Source organism: Equus quagga, chromosome 8 (assembly GCF_021613505.1).
Source record: "Equus quagga isolate Etosha38 chromosome 8, UCLA_HA_Equagga_1.0, whole genome shotgun sequence".
Classification (NCBI taxonomy): Eukaryota; Metazoa; Chordata; class Mammalia; order Perissodactyla; family Equidae; genus Equus; species Equus quagga.
In genome coordinates this window covers 21045884-21062707 of record NC_060274.1, presented here as the reverse complement: position 1 = coordinate 21062707, position 16824 = coordinate 21045884, and positions in this window count along the sequence as shown.

Below are 16824 nucleotides of genomic sequence, written 5' to 3'. Positions count from 1 at the left end.
GAAGACAGCTATGGAGCTGGGCGGGAGTGACCATCAGTTGGCAGGTCAAATACTTGCTGGATGCTCCAACTGGCTCCTAGGCACTGAGCGAATGAATCCTTCCTTCTGCCCCACGGCTATGGCATGCACAGCACTGTGCAACATTTTCAGACACGTGGGGAGCCAACTGGCCACAGGTGTGAGTCTGAGATGCCGTGTCACTCTCCTGGATATTTCTGCCCTCCCTTTGTTTTGTTGCTAGCAGCCGTTTTCTGAGTCTTGAGCTCAGCTTCTTTCTCTGTATAACATGGCATACATTTTAAATGGTTGCATCATTTTAAACTTTGGAAAAATGGAATTAGAAAGGATTGAGAAGGTAGACGACTGGCAGTTTTGCTCGGAGCTATCAACAAGGATAGAATCCATCTCTCTGACTCCTGACGGGTAAGGGCTGGTTTCATTTTTTGTGCCTTCTCTTGGTGGATGGTGCTGACCAGCTTTTAATCCAAGACAGGAGGACACAGTAGCAGGCAGTGTCTCTGTTCTGGTGCCTTTTTCACCTCTAACGCCCTCTCTGCAAGCAGAAGAGTGTTTCTGACCTATTTCTTTCTAACAGTAATTACAGCCCCTATGAATTTTCCATAAAAAGATAGATGTGAAAAATAAGTGAAAACTCGATGGAGCAAGACACGATGTTGAATAAGAATGTCACTTCCCCTCCCCTGTTTCACATTTCTCTTAACTGTAATGAACACATTCCCTTGGAGGCAGAAACCCAAGGCTGGTTGTGACAGAAATGGATATCAGGCAATTCAGGTTCATTGCCATTGGAGTGTTATGATTCAGTTTCAGTAGACAAGTGGGACTGAGGGAGTCTTTGTGTTCTGCCACATTCTCATCTCCACTCTTTACTAAATTTACTTAATTGGAAGTTAGAATTTACATTGTAGGGATGAGGGTGTTCTTTCTCCCCGTCTAGGGCCATCACCTGGAGCTTTCTTATCCCAGTGTCCACTTGGGGAAAGATGGAGGGGTTGGGGGAGACAGAATGCTTCCCAGGAGAGGACTTGATTCACTCGGCCTGTATCTTTCCTGACAGCACATGCGCTGGGAATATATGTGGAGACCTCTGGAGACGTTAATGTGGAGCTAGCCAGAAAGAAAGATTACGAAAACGGGCTCCTTTCTAATGAAGTTGCGGGTCATTTTGAAAGCCTAGCATCATGGTAAATTTGTCACTAGGCTCTCAAACATCACATGATGGCAAAGAAGAGAGGGGTATGTGGCTGGGGGCTGCGTGTGCGGCTCACAGGCGCAATGTCAGAGGGACCCACGAAAGGATCGGGGGAGGCAGAAGCCAGAGGAGAGGAAGACAGAGACTGGAGGAAGGCCACGGACGGCCTGCCTGTCCCTGAGCCCTGCTCCCTGCAGCCCTCGAGAGTGTCGCCACTCTCTGCCACCTGGGACTGGCAGCACCAGAGATTTCCTGAGTGTGTCAAAGTCCAGGCACACCAGGAAGTGAACACTTTATTGGAAACACAAGAGAAAAAAATAGAGCATAGCAAATAGAATTGGATGACGCAACACTAAGTGTTCAGAAATTGGTGAATAATCGATAGAAACACAGCTCTCTTCCTTCACTATTTTTATGTGTGACTAATTACCAGTTTTCCCATGTACAGATGACACGAGACAGCGCCAGGAGTCTCCACGTGATAGACAGTGACAGTTTTTGGAAATGTTTACTCTGGTTGGCCAGCTAGAAACACCCCATTGCTTTCCAAAATGTGTGGAGTCTGAGGTCAGCCTGTTGTGCTCAGAGGAATCCTTGGTAGAAATCCCTGCTTGTTAGCTGACGTGAAGGACAGAGATTTTCACATAAGGAGACACGTGGTTGCTCATCTGCTTTGATAAATATTCAGGGAAACAGCACTGCCCAGCATGTGGAGATAAAAACCTGTTTGACTCTGACCATGGGAATCCTTAGAGTCTGACATTTTCAGCATCCTGGCCAGTCAGAGAATAAATTCACGGCTTTTGAACATGTATGGAAATCCAGCAAGCCTGGCGGTAGCAGTTGTTAAAAATCATGAGTTTAAAATAACCCATGTGGTTCTGAGCCAAGGGGCCGACTCCACTTCAGAAGCATCAGGGCGCCTGAGCCAGCAGGGAGCAGAGCGGATCACCAGAAGGCAGAGCCTTCTCAGCTTAGCCTGGTCAGCGCCACCCCAGTGGGCCTCAGGGGGGCTCTCCCTGCTCTCACCCACCAAATGTACATGAATTTACTGAACGCTGCAGGGACCGAGGGGTCTGCCTGAGCCCAAGAAGGATATTTTTCACCTGCTCCACAAATCCCTTCCTTCTCTGTTTTGGGCTGAGTTGTGCCCCTCCCCCAAATTCATATGTTGAAGCTGTAAACCCCAGGACCTCAGAATGTAACTGTATTTGGAGAGTGGACCTTTAAAGAAGTGAGTAAATTAAAATGAGTTCATTAGGATGGGCCCTAATCCAATCTGACTGATGGCCTTATAGGAAGAGGAAATTGGGGCACATAAAGAGACAGCAGGGCTATGCGCACAGAGGAAAGTCCATGTGAGAATGCAGGGAGAAGGCGGCGGTCTGCAAGCCAAGGAGAGAGGCCTCAGAAGGCGCCAAAACTGCCAACACTTTGATCTTGGACTTCTAGCCTCCAGAACTGTGAGAAAATAAATGTCTGATGTTTAAGGCCCCAGTCTGTGGCACTTTGTATGGCAGCCCCAGCAAACATTCCCTTTATCAGAGCCTTTGCCTTCTCCCTGCTGGTTTTCTCTTTTCCATATGAAAACTCAATTTAAAGAAAACATCTCAAATTCCCTTACACTGAAGTATAAGGGACAAAGAGACCTTGAAATGTTCCCTTTCTCTGGGCTGTCACGTCACTCGAATTTAACATGATCCCTACTGTGAGCCCCAGCATTGAAGATCCAAGTGGGTGACCAGGCACCAGGAGGGATGTGAGTGGACAGCGGTCATCTCCAAGTGGTCCCTGCACATCAGCCCTTGAGTCTGGTGCTCGCCCTGGAGCCTCAGGCCAAAGGACCAGGAAACTGAGTTTTGTTTCCTAGTGCACTGTGGGCGAAGTGCCAGGCCCAAAGGTATGGTGCCAGGGCCTCTGTTTGAAATTTTCCCATATCACAGGAAAACTCCAGTGGTCTCCCAAATTCCCCTCTTCATTATAAGAAATCTTTAACTGAAAGGAAAGGGAATATGAAACTCAACAACAGGGTCTACATAGGAAAAGGAGCCCCAAATTGGATGGGTTTAAACATAAAAGACTTTTTTACCTTGAATAATGGCAAGTCCAGGAGCAGAAGTGGCTTCAGGTTAATTTAATGGCTCAGGTATGTCGCCAAGGACCCACAGTGTCCTCCATCTCTTTGCTTTCCTCAGTGTCAACTTCATTCTCAGACGTGCCAGCAACCAGGAGTAAAGAAAGTGTGCCTTTCCGTAGCTTTTCCTTAGGAAGAAGAGCTCTTCTCAGCAGCCTCGCGGAGGATTCCTCTCCATACTCAGGTTTCTGTAAAGAAGGCTGCAGGTGGGCATAGACGTCAGGTAGTGACTAACAGCATCCACTGCGTTGCACTCTAGTTCTAAGTTATGATCAGATTTGAGAGTCCAGCACAACAGTGAATGATCACAGGAAAGGATGTATTGGTTTAGTCCCTGTGGTGGTCAGGAGCTTACAGCCACCTCCAATGGTGGGGTTACATGGGATCAATGGCACCAAGATTGGACAGTCCAGGGAACACGGATCAGCTGTGCTTGAAGATCCACGGCAGCAACCTGAGCCAGCTCACCTCACTTAGTTCGCTGCCGCGACCATGCTCCTTTTTAGGTCTCTGCTTGTCTTCGTATATTTCATTTTCTATTCCTTTCACTGCCACACACTTTGTGTTCTTTCTTATTTCCCAGTGCAAATTCCATAAACAGTCTGCTTGGTCTGCCCGGGAGCGTCTTTTGCTCTTGACCACTGTACTGGACGTGCCTAGCCCATGACCAGGTTGCCCTTACGCCAGAGGTCTGTCTCTGGTCCCATCAGCAGGAATCTGGGGCCAGAGCAGGAACATTGGCATGTTCAGTGTAGTCATCAACTCCAAGAGCAAGTCTGTGTTTAAATTTTCTTAAATGTGGTAACTCCAAAAAAGAAAAAGACGTTGTGTTTCAAATCAAAATTAAATGAAAGTCTAATGTCAATACCTGCTTAAGTGACGTGGCATATTGCCCTCAGTATGTAAGGAGGGAGAAATAGGAGAGGGCAGGGTCTATAATTATTTATGTTTGTATTCTACTTGTTAGACTATAATTAGAGTTTCAGGTACTGCAACACTAAACCATATGGGGGCATTTAAGGATGTTAACGAATCCTCAAGCCATCTATTTTCACTATTATCCAAGTGCTGTTCTTTCAAATGCCATCATGGAGTACAGAAGAAGGGAATAATGATGCAAGAGTTTTTTAAATCCTGATCCACATACTGTTCCTGCAAAATACTTGGCCCCCAGCCAGATGGGCTTAAACTCTGTCCAGAGAGGCAGCCTCTCTCCCTCTCTGCCTCCTGGAAAGGTCCGGAGAGGAAACAGGAACTAAGGACTTAATTTCCTCATCATTTATACATCTGGTCCTTCCCAAGACATCTACTGAGGGTGTGGTACTGTGGTGAACTCATCTATTTTGACAAGGTCTCACATCTTGCCTAACTGGATGGAACAAATACAAGATGAAGGGAGTACCTGCAGAGAAGTCTGAATATATGAGAAGGGAGCAAGGCGAAGAAAAATGGTCTCTAGGGATTCAGGAGAAGATGTGAGTGGAGGTGGCAGTGGGAAATTTCCAAAGGGGAAAATTATGTTAAATTCAGCACATTTTATTGTGTTATGACTCTCTCTGCTTGTTTCATGTCTCTTCTCTCCTGGCTGGCTTATTAACAGAGAGAGGCTTTACACGTGAATACAGCATAAGAGCAGGATTCTGGGCATGTAACGGCCAATCAAAGAATCCTTGTGAATTTCACCAAGAGAGGAATAGATATGAACCACTATAATCCAAATTATAAGGATGATTGCTATAATCATCAGTTCAATTGTAATTATTAAGAGTGATTGTTGTAACAAAAAGCAAAGGCTTAAATTGACATTAAGAGATGAGTCTGGAAAGGACTGTAATGAAGCCTGGAAAAGACTGAAGCTGAATGGGTGAAAAAGATTTAAAGGTGTGTGTCCGTGTGTGTGCATTCAAGTGATTAGAGCTAATGGGAGTTGAAGATAGAGAAAAGCACAATGAGAGAATGGCAGTCACCTCATGATGTCTCTGGAGTTGAAGCAGAAATGAAACAGGACAATAAAGTGGGACCTGGTAGGGTCTGATAAGCACACTCTATTGAGACCTTGTTCGCTAGGGAGAGTCTGAAGCAAAAGAGATTAGAGATAAGAAGACACCACGATAATGCATGAAAATCACTTAGAACCATGACTTCTATGTAGGAAGAACTCAATAAATGTTAGTATTATCAATATCGCAGAAAATTGTCAGTATCTCAGTAATTGCTAGATTTTCAGACTAAATTTTTTATGAACATAGACCCATGTGCTTAGGTAGCTATTTCTTTTCCTATTGGCTACTATCCAGATCCATGTAGTATTGGAATAGACAGACATATGACTTTCTTCTATGCCTGCAAACATACCTGTTACAGCTGTTGTGGATGCCCAGGGGAGTCTCGATTAACATAAAGCTTTCTTTTTTCTGTGTTAATGCAGTGAAATGGCTTATATATATTAATTTCAATTTTTCAGCAGGTAGGAAAAAACCATTCCTGACTGAAATATTAAAGTCATCTTGCTATTATTCAGTAATGCTCACTTTTCTATGCTGCTGTTGAATGTCTTCCTGTCCCAGTGGCTGGGTTAACTAGTCTGGTTGATGCTTTACTTTTTAACGCTTTCATGCTCACTTATGAACGCATTACATATGTAGAAAAACTGGTACAAAATTCTTGGCTTTTATGTAAAAAGCCAAGAAAATAAGATTTCCTCAGGGTGTCATATCAAGACAGACCAAAGCTGCCATCTGCTTCTCCCTGATTATAGCCGCCCACTCTGAATGAATTATGGTACCTATGAACTACCTGTGTTTCTCTCTCTTCCTTTTCCTATATAAATATTAAGAAATTTGTCTGGTAATTGGAATGCTGTTTCTGTTCATCAATTTGTTTCTTTGCCCTTTTCTTTCACATTGTCCATACAAATAGTATTATTTCAAGAAAATTCTAAAGAGACTTATGAACTATTTAAAAAATCATGAGAATAACACACTTGCAACTAGAGGTTCAAATCTTACCTAACCAAGTAATCTTTATCTTGACATCCTCTTGAAGATTGAGCACAGAGTTATACATAGTTTCTCTTGAAAGACTCCATTAAAATAACAGTGAACAGATATTAAAGAGCTATAAACTCACAAAAGTAAAAAGGATGGAGAGGAAGCTCACAGTAGATGAAAATTTTCAACAAATACATGATGTATTAGAGTTCTCCAGAGACACAGAACCAGTAGGATATATATGTACATGTTAAGAGATTTATGTTAAGGAGTTTGCTCATGTAATTGTGGGGTCTGGCAAGTTTGAAATCTGTAGGGAAGACCAGCAGGCTGGAAATCAGGCAAGAGTTGCTGCTGCTGTTTTGAAGCAGAATTTCTTCTTCTTTGGGGAATCTCAGGTTTTGCTCTTGAGGCTTTCAACTGGTTAGATGAATTCCACTCACGTTATTGAGGATACTCTCAGTGTTTCAAGTCAACTGATTGTAGATGTTAGCCACATCTACAAAGTACCGTCTCAGCATCACTGAGATTAGTGTTTGTTTAAATCACTGGATATGATAACCTAGCCAAGTTGACCCATAAAACTAGCCATCACATATTGTGACTGATGAAGCAGGCAGATGAAAGTTGTAGACAGAAATGACTACAACCTAGAAGGCGCTGACCATTCTCCTTCTACTTAAGAAACAAACAAACAAAAAACCACACACGTACCTACTCCTATACCTAGGCACAAAACACTTGGAAGCCAGGATACTACTACCCCCGTCACAATCTCTGGTAGACAGACCCTAAGTATCTCCACCTTCTAGTATTCGCATCTTTATATAATTCCCTCCCCTTGAGTGTGGCAGGAACTGTGACTTGTTTCTAACTATTTGACTATGGCAAAGGTTGCAGGATGTCACTCCCATGGTTTTGTTACGTTATAGAAGCCTCTGTTTTTCAAGAAGACTCTCTCTCGAGTCTCACTGAGGTCTTGATGAAGTAAGCAACCATGTTGAGGAAGCCTATTAGCAAGGAATTAGAGGGAACCTCTTGCAGCTGAAGGTGACATCTAAATGAATTCTTCCAGCAACCTGAGTGTGCTTGGAAGAGAATTCTCCCCTGGTTGAAGCACCAGATGAGAACTGTCTTTATTCACAGATGGCATGATCCTCTATACAGAAAATATTAAAACTGCGAAAAAGCTATTAGAAATAGAAAGTGAGTTTAGCAAGATTGTAGGATATAAGACCAACTTACAAATATCAACTGGATTTCTATAAACAAATAACAAACAATTGGAAGTTGAACTTTAAAAAACAGTACCATTCAACATTGCGTTACACATATAAAATGCTTAGGAGTCGGATTGACAAAGGTTGTACAAGATCTGTGCAAGAAAAACTAGAAGACATCACTGAGAGAAATTAAAGATCTGAAAAGAATGAGTGATATACCACGTTCATGAATCAGAAGATGTGGGGGTTTTTTCAGTTGTCCATTCTCTTTAAATTAATCTGTAGACTTAAGGAAATCTCAACCAAAGTATCAGCACAGCTTTCCTGTAGAAATTGATAAGCTGATTCTAAAATTAATGTGGAAATGTAATGCAAGGTATCTAGAACAGTCAAAATAACTTTGAAAATGAAAGCAAAGTTAGGGGACTTCTTCCTGACTCCAAATCTTATTACAAATCTATAATAAACCAGTGTGATATTGCATAGTGATAGACCAACAGATGGATGAAACCAGATAGAAACCAGAAATAGACTTATATACATGTGGTCAATTGAAAATTAAATGGAGAAAGGATTGGCTTTTCAACAACTGCTGCTGGAACAATTGGATATGCATATGTAAAAGAACGAACCTTGAAGTATAGAAAAAATTCACACATAATAAATTATAGTTCTGAATGTAAAGCATAAACTAGAAAACTTCTAGAAGAAAGCACGCAAGAAATATTTGTGACATTGAGTTAGACAAGGATTTTTTAGACATAATACTACTAATACAATCCATAAAAGAAAATACTGATAATTTAAGCTTTATCAAAATTATAACCTTCTACTCTTACAAACACAATACTAAGAGGATAAAAACACTAGCCAAGGAATGGAGCAACATATTTGAAAATCACATATCTGATAAAGGACTTGTATCTGGAATATATGAAGAACCTTAAGAAGATGATAATGAGAAAAGACGAATAAAATCCAATGAAAATGGGCAAAAGATTTGAACAGCACTTCACTAAAAACAGTTTATGGATAGAAAGCAAGTCCATGAGAAGATGCTCAACATCATTAATCAAGAGGGCAATGAAAACTGAAACCACAATGAGATACAACCTATTCAGTAACAAATCTATAGAAATGATTAAAATTAAAAAGACTGACAATACCAGTGTCCCTAGGGACGTGGAGTAACTGAAACTCTTATATTTTATTGTGGGGGAGTGTAAAATGATACAACCACTTTAGTTTGGCAGTTCCTTAGAATATTAAACATCATCATATCACCCAGCCATTCCACTTCTAGTATTGATCCAAGAGAAATGAAAGCACGTATAACCACACAAAAAACTGTACAAGAATTTTAGACACTTTATTTGGATTAGCCCCATATTGGTTTCCTAGGACTGCTGCAACAAATGATGACAAACTTGGTGTCTCAAAACAACAGAAATGCATTCTCTCACAGTCCTGGAGGCCACCAGTCTGAAATGAAGGTATCAGCAGGGCCACACTCCCTCTAAAATCTCCAGGGGAGAATTGTTTCTTGTCTCTTCCAGCTTCTGGTGGCTCCTGGCATTCTCTGGCTTGTGGCCGCATCACTCCGTTCTCTCCTTCTATCTTCACATGGCCTTCTTCCCTGTATTCTGTTGTCTCAAATCTCTTTTCTCTTATAAAGACACTAGTCATTGGATTTAGGATCCACTCGAAATCCAGGATGATTATATCCTGAAATCCTTAGCTTAATAACATCTGCAAAGACCCTATTTCCAAATAAGGTCACATCCACATGCACTAGGGGTTAGGACCTGGGGGTTACAATTCACACATCTTTTTGGGAGACATGATTTAGTCCACTACAGCCCTAAATTAGGAACAACCCAAATTTCCATCAATAGGGAATGGATAAACAAATCGCAGGACACCCTCAATGGAATAACACTTAGTAATAAAAAGGAGCAAACTATTGATACACACCATAATATGGATGAATTTCAAAATAATTATGCTGAGTGAAAGAAGCCAAACAGAACAGAAGACACACTGTATGATTCAACTTATTTCAAGTTTAGAAATTGGAAACTTCTCAAAGAAAAACCTTGAGGGTGTTATGTTAAGCAAAATAGATCACACAGAGAAGGTCAAATACCCTGATTTCACTCATATGTGGAAGATAAAAACAGCAACAACAACAAACAAACACACAGATACAGAGATTGGATTGGTGGTTACCAGTGGGGAGGGGAGAGAGCAAAGTGGGTAATAGGGCACATGTGTGTGGTGGTGGATGCTAATTAGTCTTTGGTTGGTGAACATGATGTAATCTACACAGTAATAAAAATAGAATAGTATACACCTGAAATTTATATAATGTTATAAACCAGTAAAACTTAAGCGAAAAAAAATAAGAAGAAAATAAAATAATAAAAAAAGAAATTGGAAACTAATCTACAGTGATAGAGAGCCGATTATTTGTTGCCGGGGGAGAGGGATGGTGGGAGTTGGAAGGGGTGGGACAGGGGTTTACAAAGAGATACAGGGAAGCTTTTTTGGAGGAAAAGAATATGTCCATTATCTTGATTGTAGTGATGGTTTCGCAGCATATATGTGTGTCAAAACGTATCACATCGGGTGGATTGTTTTTACTGTTTGCTCTGCCTCTGAATGCTTCCTCTGGTTAAGTGCCCCTTTCCCCACTCCGTGTGATTATGGTAAGCCTAATGATCAAGGGAGTGCCCAACTCCTCTGCCAGGTGAGGCTAAACAGAGACCTTTCTAGAGACTGCTGATGCTGGAATGGAGAGGCCCCAGGTGTAGACCATGAATGCCTGGAGCTGCCGAGGCCTGAAGAGTCATCTTTGCTACATTGTGAGAGAGCTCTGGTTTAAACAAAGTCCGCAGGGAAAGGAAAAATAAACTCAAATGACACCATTTGAATCCCCAGATCCAGCCATTCCTGAAGTTAGCAGTAATCTTCGACTTCTCCAAGAAATGAGCCAAACAATTCCTTTTTTAGGTTTAAGATAGTCTGAGTTTCTATCACCACAATTGAAAAGAAGATTGACTTACAAAATGCTGAATCCAGATTTGTGTCACTCTGGAGCTGAAGCTCAAAGCCACAGTGCTTTACCACCTCACTTGGTCACTAATGTCACTTAGTCACTAAGATGCACTAATGTCTTAGAGTGCAAGAACCAGTCCAGTGGAAATGTTGCCTCAGAAGGTAATAAGCAATTAAGTGTAGTACAATCCAGATACACAGGGAATGACAACAGTGTTGTCTATAATATAAGAAGATGTAGACACCAAATAATTTAAAAATAGTTCAGAAATCTGCCTGAAGAATGAAAGTGTATTGTTTTTTGAAGACAACAGAAGAACACAGGGTAGAATTGTCCGGAGTGGGTGCTGTCAGGCTAATCTAGTTTTCTTTTCAGAATAAAATGCCTGCCAGATAGATTAATGGCAAGTTCTGCTGTGACAGAGCATTCGGTCCGAGGCAGCCCAGCCTCACTGTGCGACCTTGGGATAGCTGTGTCTTCCCTTGTGCCCTCAACTTCCTTACCTGTAAAATGAGGCCATTTTAGCATTTGCAATCTTCAGTTCCATAATTTTATTTTATTTTTAAAAAAGGAGGAGGATGTCTGGCTGATGATCTAGAGGGTGGTCCTAGAATGCCTCCTTGGAAAGACTTTAACTTCTAGAGGGCCCCTGAAGGTGAATCTTCCTCTCGAACAAGCGATACGAACCTCTTAATTTCACGTTCCTGTCCCTGTTGCACAGTAAGCCAAACACTGAGACATGGGTGCTTAGAGATGGAGAAAGGTTTTATTCGAATTGGCCAAGACGAGAAGGCGGAAGCATGGGTTCTCTCAAATCTGCCTTCACAGGAGCAGAAAGCAAGGGGTTTCCTAGAGCTGAGGGGTGCAGCATGAGGAGTTTTGGAGAAAGAAACGGGTAATCCGTGTTTCTTTCACTCCAAATAAGCCCCTGGGCAATCTGACTTCTGTCAATGGCAGCTGGGGCTGGTTATCTGGTGATCCTTGGAGGAGTTCTCTCTATTCAGTAAAACAAGCTTCTAAATCCTCGTGACCCTTGGGTTACCCCTCACGTTCAACAGAAAAGCAGCAAATTGACAATATTCTTTTCATAACAAGGTTGAAACGTACTTATTCAATATTTACAGTAACCCTCAGGTTCCCAGATTCACAAGCTCCCTCAACCTTGGCACTATTGACATTTGGGCTGGATAATTCTTTGTTGTGGGGCTGTCCTGAGCATTGTAGAACGTTTAGTAGCATCTTTGGTCTCTATTCAGTCGATGCCAAAAGAACCCCCTCCCCTGAGCTGTGACAACCAAAAACATCTCTAGACATAGCCAAATGTCTCTAGGGTGGCAAAGTCACCCTCAGTTTAGAAACTTTTGAGGCTTTGTAATGGAGTTGAGTGCCCAGCATGGGGAGGCTTTCCAGAAGGCAATGCATGTGGCCGGTGGTGCCAGCACCTCAGGAAACAGGATCAGAATGGATCTTGAGAACTTAGAGGGAGTGATGAGAAGCAAGGAGCTGGTGCTCAGTCAGGTCCAGTAGAAGATAGGGCATCTAGGAAAATCCAAGTTCATTCCCATAGAACGGGAAAAACAGGCTAGGGGGAGAGCACAGCCAAGTGCAACTGGATGTCAAAGCATGGAATCTGGAGTTCCAGGTGCAGCCATGGGCCTTCGGAGGCAGAAGGTGGAGGCAAATTTATTCACCCTAAGTTGAGACTTCCGGGAAAATGTAACTTTTATTCTCTCCGTATTACTGATCATTTCCCAAGCCCCCACCCACTAGATAGCAGGAGAGATGGTGTTACTGAAACCAAAGTGGGTTCCCTCCTGGCAGGTTAAATCATACTCTGCACCAGGAGTAGTTGTCTCACAAAGTAAGGTGTATTTGCAGCAAACAGGAGACCCTGAAGAACCATTTCCAGAATCATGGCGTCCCCAAACAAGGGGAAGCAGGGACATTTATTTGGGATGGGGAATGAATATTCAAAAGGGAGAGGTGGAAATCCTCTTGCGCAGGCTCAGCTGGAGAACATGCTTTCCGTATGCTGCAGGTTACAGTAATAAGGCCTAAGCTCCTCCTGGAGAGATCTTAGCATTAAAAATAAAGCAAAGGTCACAGGCATAGCTCTTGTGGTGAGGCCTGGTCTGGTTCAGGGTGGTTGGTGATTGCATCTTCTTAACATAACAGAAGGAAAAGAAAACTATTTGGAACAACAGGTACATGCTTGCAAACCCACCCTTGAGTTCCTTGGGGCAACTTGTCGTAACAATAGGTTGTGTGTATGTGTGAGGGGGAGAACTGATTAGTCCAATCCAGTCATCTTAGTATGATAAACATAGCATGTTTTCTGATTAGACAAATAATTCGAGCTCATTGTAAAAATCCAAACAACACATAAAAGTAAAGAAAGTAAAAAGCATTTGAAATTCTGCCAACCCTGCACACCTTGGTGACCATCTTCGTGCTGATTCAATAATTTAAGGGGTCCCTCTGTGCTGAGTGCTTGGTCTTTCAGATCTCCTCCCCTCCTTTCTCCGGCCCAGGATGGCCTCTGGGTGAGTGAAGAGACTTTCTGTGACCTTCTGTCAGCAGAGTGAAAGGGTCTTCAGATCTGGCTCCACTGGTCTCCATGGCACTGCTTATGGCCCCCCGTCTCCACTACCATTTGTGGTTGAAGTTGGAGGCTGATATAATTTATGGTTACATCTTCCTTGGCTTGGTTGGGGCGCTTAGTTTAACTGGTCTCCTCTCAGCTCCTGCTGGAATGATGGACCCCTCTGAGTCTCTGTCACATCCTCTGTTGGGCACTGTAGCTCATACCAAGATAGGCCTATGGCAGGTCCATTGATGCCCAACTGAGCTACTTTCCTGGGCCACTTGAGGGCAGCAAGATGTATAAGTTCTGGGCATCTAATTACAGCACGGTAGAGTTAATAATACAGTATTGTGTACTTCAGATGTGCTAAGAAAGTAGATGTTAAACATTCTCACGCCCCCAAGAGTGACTATGTGGGGTGATGACTATGTGGGGTGATGACTATGTGGGGTGATGGAGGTATTAATTAACCTGATTGTGGTAATCATTTTATAAAATATACATATATCAAATCATCATGTTGCACACTATAAATACAATTTTACTAGTCAATTATATCTCAATAAAGCTGGGGGGTGGGGGTTGGGGAAGAATTTCTACTACCTGTGCATTAAGTGAGGACAGCCTCAAGACAATCTCTTCTAGAATCGAAATTTGAGCCAATGCAGAGCCCGCAGCTCGCTCATTCCCCTCAGCTGATTTGTGACACCTTCTACCCTCTTGGCCACAACCTAAAGCAAGGACACTGGGTCTGTTTCACGACTGTCCCTGTGCTGTCCTGCAGGGCTGGAAGTGGTGAGCCTCTCCCCATGTCAGCCCCAACTCCCCATCCTCACTCCTTCTCACCTGGCAGCTGTTCTGGTGGATGAGGTGAGCAGAGGGATGAACTGGCTGACCAACAAGGGAAATATAAAGCCTGTTACAAGGAACAGCAAGTGACAGGATGTTTTTAGATCCAGGTTTGCCCCCAAACAGAGAATGAAAGGAAATGGATTATTCCTCCCAGATGATCTGGATTTTGTAGTATTTTTGAAGATAACATTTCTCCCTTTCTGGAAGTTTTAAAATTGAATGTCTCAGGGGCTGGCCCCGTGGCCAGGTGGTTGGGTTCACACGCTCTGCTTCGGCAGCCTGGGGTTTTGCCAGTTTGGATCCTGGGCGCAGACATGGTACGCCTCATCAGGCCACACTGTGGTGGCATCCCACATGCCGCAACTACAAGGACCCACAACTAAAATATACAACTATGTACTGGGGGGATTTGGGGAGAAGAAGGAAAAAATAATAATAATAATAAAAATCTTTAAAAAAAATTGGATGTCTCAGATCCATTAAACCTGCCCACTCTCCTCCTGGATGCGGGAGGATGCTCCTACTTTGTCCCTCATCAGGTACACTGGCTGTTTCTTAGGCACCTGGGACAGAGGAGTTGGAATGATTCCTGCTTGGCACACAGTTGGCTCTCCACAAACATTTGCTGAAGGGAACAATGAAAAAAATAAACGATAGATAAACGCTGTTCTACAGAGCTAGACTAAAGTTTATTTTGTTTGAGGACTGAGGAAGAAAGAAGACGCCCCTCCAAGGTCGTGGGGGAGTCTGTGAGTCTGTGTGTGCACACATTCCCATGGCTAGACAGCCAGATATTAAAATCCATCAATGTTTTCATGCTGTCCACCTAGCCGGCTGCTCTGGTCGGCACTGACATCTGTAAACAGGTCATTTGTATTCTTCTGTCACCTGCATTACTCTGAAGGAACATCCCTCAGGTTCACAGAAATTAGTTATCCCGCAGGCTGGACAGATGATGGATAGGTGGCTTTTCAAGGGCCCGCTCGGTTTGGAAAATGCCAGATGCCGTCACTGTTCCGCCCATGCCTTGATGCGAATGCTTAGAGAGCCAGGGGCACCCTCGGAGCAGGAGCACAAGAAGCAGACGTTTCTCCCCCAAGGGTGCTATCTCAAGCCACCCAGGACTGCCATCGCACTGGGACAATCTGTGACGTTCTTTTCTCTCCCCCCACTACCCCCGAGAGAACCCGACAGAGCTGCAACCTTGGAGCAAGGAGGCTGCCAGCCTGTTATCTTCATCTTTCTCAGCGGGATCTTTCGCTGCCTAATTGTCCCATTTACTCTTCCTATTCTCTTTTAAAAGCCTGGCATTCAAAGCAGAAATAATTCTGTTCTAGGATGTTGCAAGGGATCAACATGAAATCCCCAAACCCCTTTATTTCTTTAGCTAAATGAAAGCAGGCCATTTGTGGGGTTGGCTCCTCTGGTGCCTCACGTTTCTTACAAATACGTACTCCCCACTGCTGGAACGTGCAGCTTATCTTTTCCAATCAATTCAGGTCGAACACTGTATTAGTGTGTAGGGCTCTCGTAAGAAAGTGCCACCAACGGGGTGACCTAAACAGCAGATATTTATTTCTCACGGTCTGGAGGCTGCAAGTCTGAGCTCAAGGTCGGCAGGCTTGGTTCTTCCGAGGCCTTCTCCTTGGCCGGCCTTCTCCTCATGTCCTCACATGGCCTTTCCTTTGCGCATGCAGATCTTTGGTGTCTCTCTGCGTCTGAATTTCCTCTTCTTACAAGGACAGCAGTCAGATTGGATTACAGCCCACCTGAATGGCCTCATTTTAACTTAATCACCTCTTTAAAGGCCCAATATCCAAAAACAGTCATATTCTGAGCGCTGGGAGTTCAGGCTTCAGCATATGAATTGCAGGGTGAGGGATACAACTCAGTCCATAACAAACACCTGAGGTTTTTTCCTGAGTGTTCTTTTGTGCCAGCCACTGCAGTAAGCACTTATGCTCTTGTTTGATCTTCATCATGGTCTTCAATGGCAGTAGTGACTGCCTACCTGGGCAGATCCTTTAAGCCAGCCCAACTCATCCAGATCACCCACAGTTCTCTATGGAAATTTCCTGGCAATTGATCTCATTTTTGAGCTACAACTCTCACTTTACAGCCTATCTTTCACCCAGGACTTCAGGCTCCACACCCGCAACCTCCTACAAGCTGTGCCTCCTGGGTCCCAGCGCCTTCTCTGCAGAGCCCCGTCTGGAAAGAGTTGCTTTGCAGATGAGAAAAAATGAAACAAAAAAGGTCAAGTGACTTCCCCCAAGTCTGGCATGTGACAGAGCCATGACCCTGACCTCGGACCCAAGTCCAGTCCTGCTTTCTTTTCCCCACAGAGCCCCCAATCAATGGCTGGAATCAACTGGAAAGAATAACACCTCTGCTTAGAATCCTCAAGGCTCTCGTCAGATCTTTAAAACATATATTTTAGATAAGTAGCCCCAACAGCCCTATATCCACTAGATCAACCAGTTTGTCAACTGGAGATAGAATAATTTCTTCCTTTTCTAGTGTAAAAATTCCTCACAATTTTAATTCTACCACCAAAACCCATCATTACTAATAGTATTATTTTTTAAAGATTGCCACCTGTGCTAACATCTGTTGCCAATCTTCTTTTTTTTCTTCTTCTCCCCAAAACCCCCCAGTACATAGCTGTATATTCTAGTTGTGAGTGCCTCTGGTGGTGCTATATGGGACACCGCCTCAGCATGGCCTGGTGAGCGATGCCATGTCCACGCCCAGGATCCGAACCAATGAA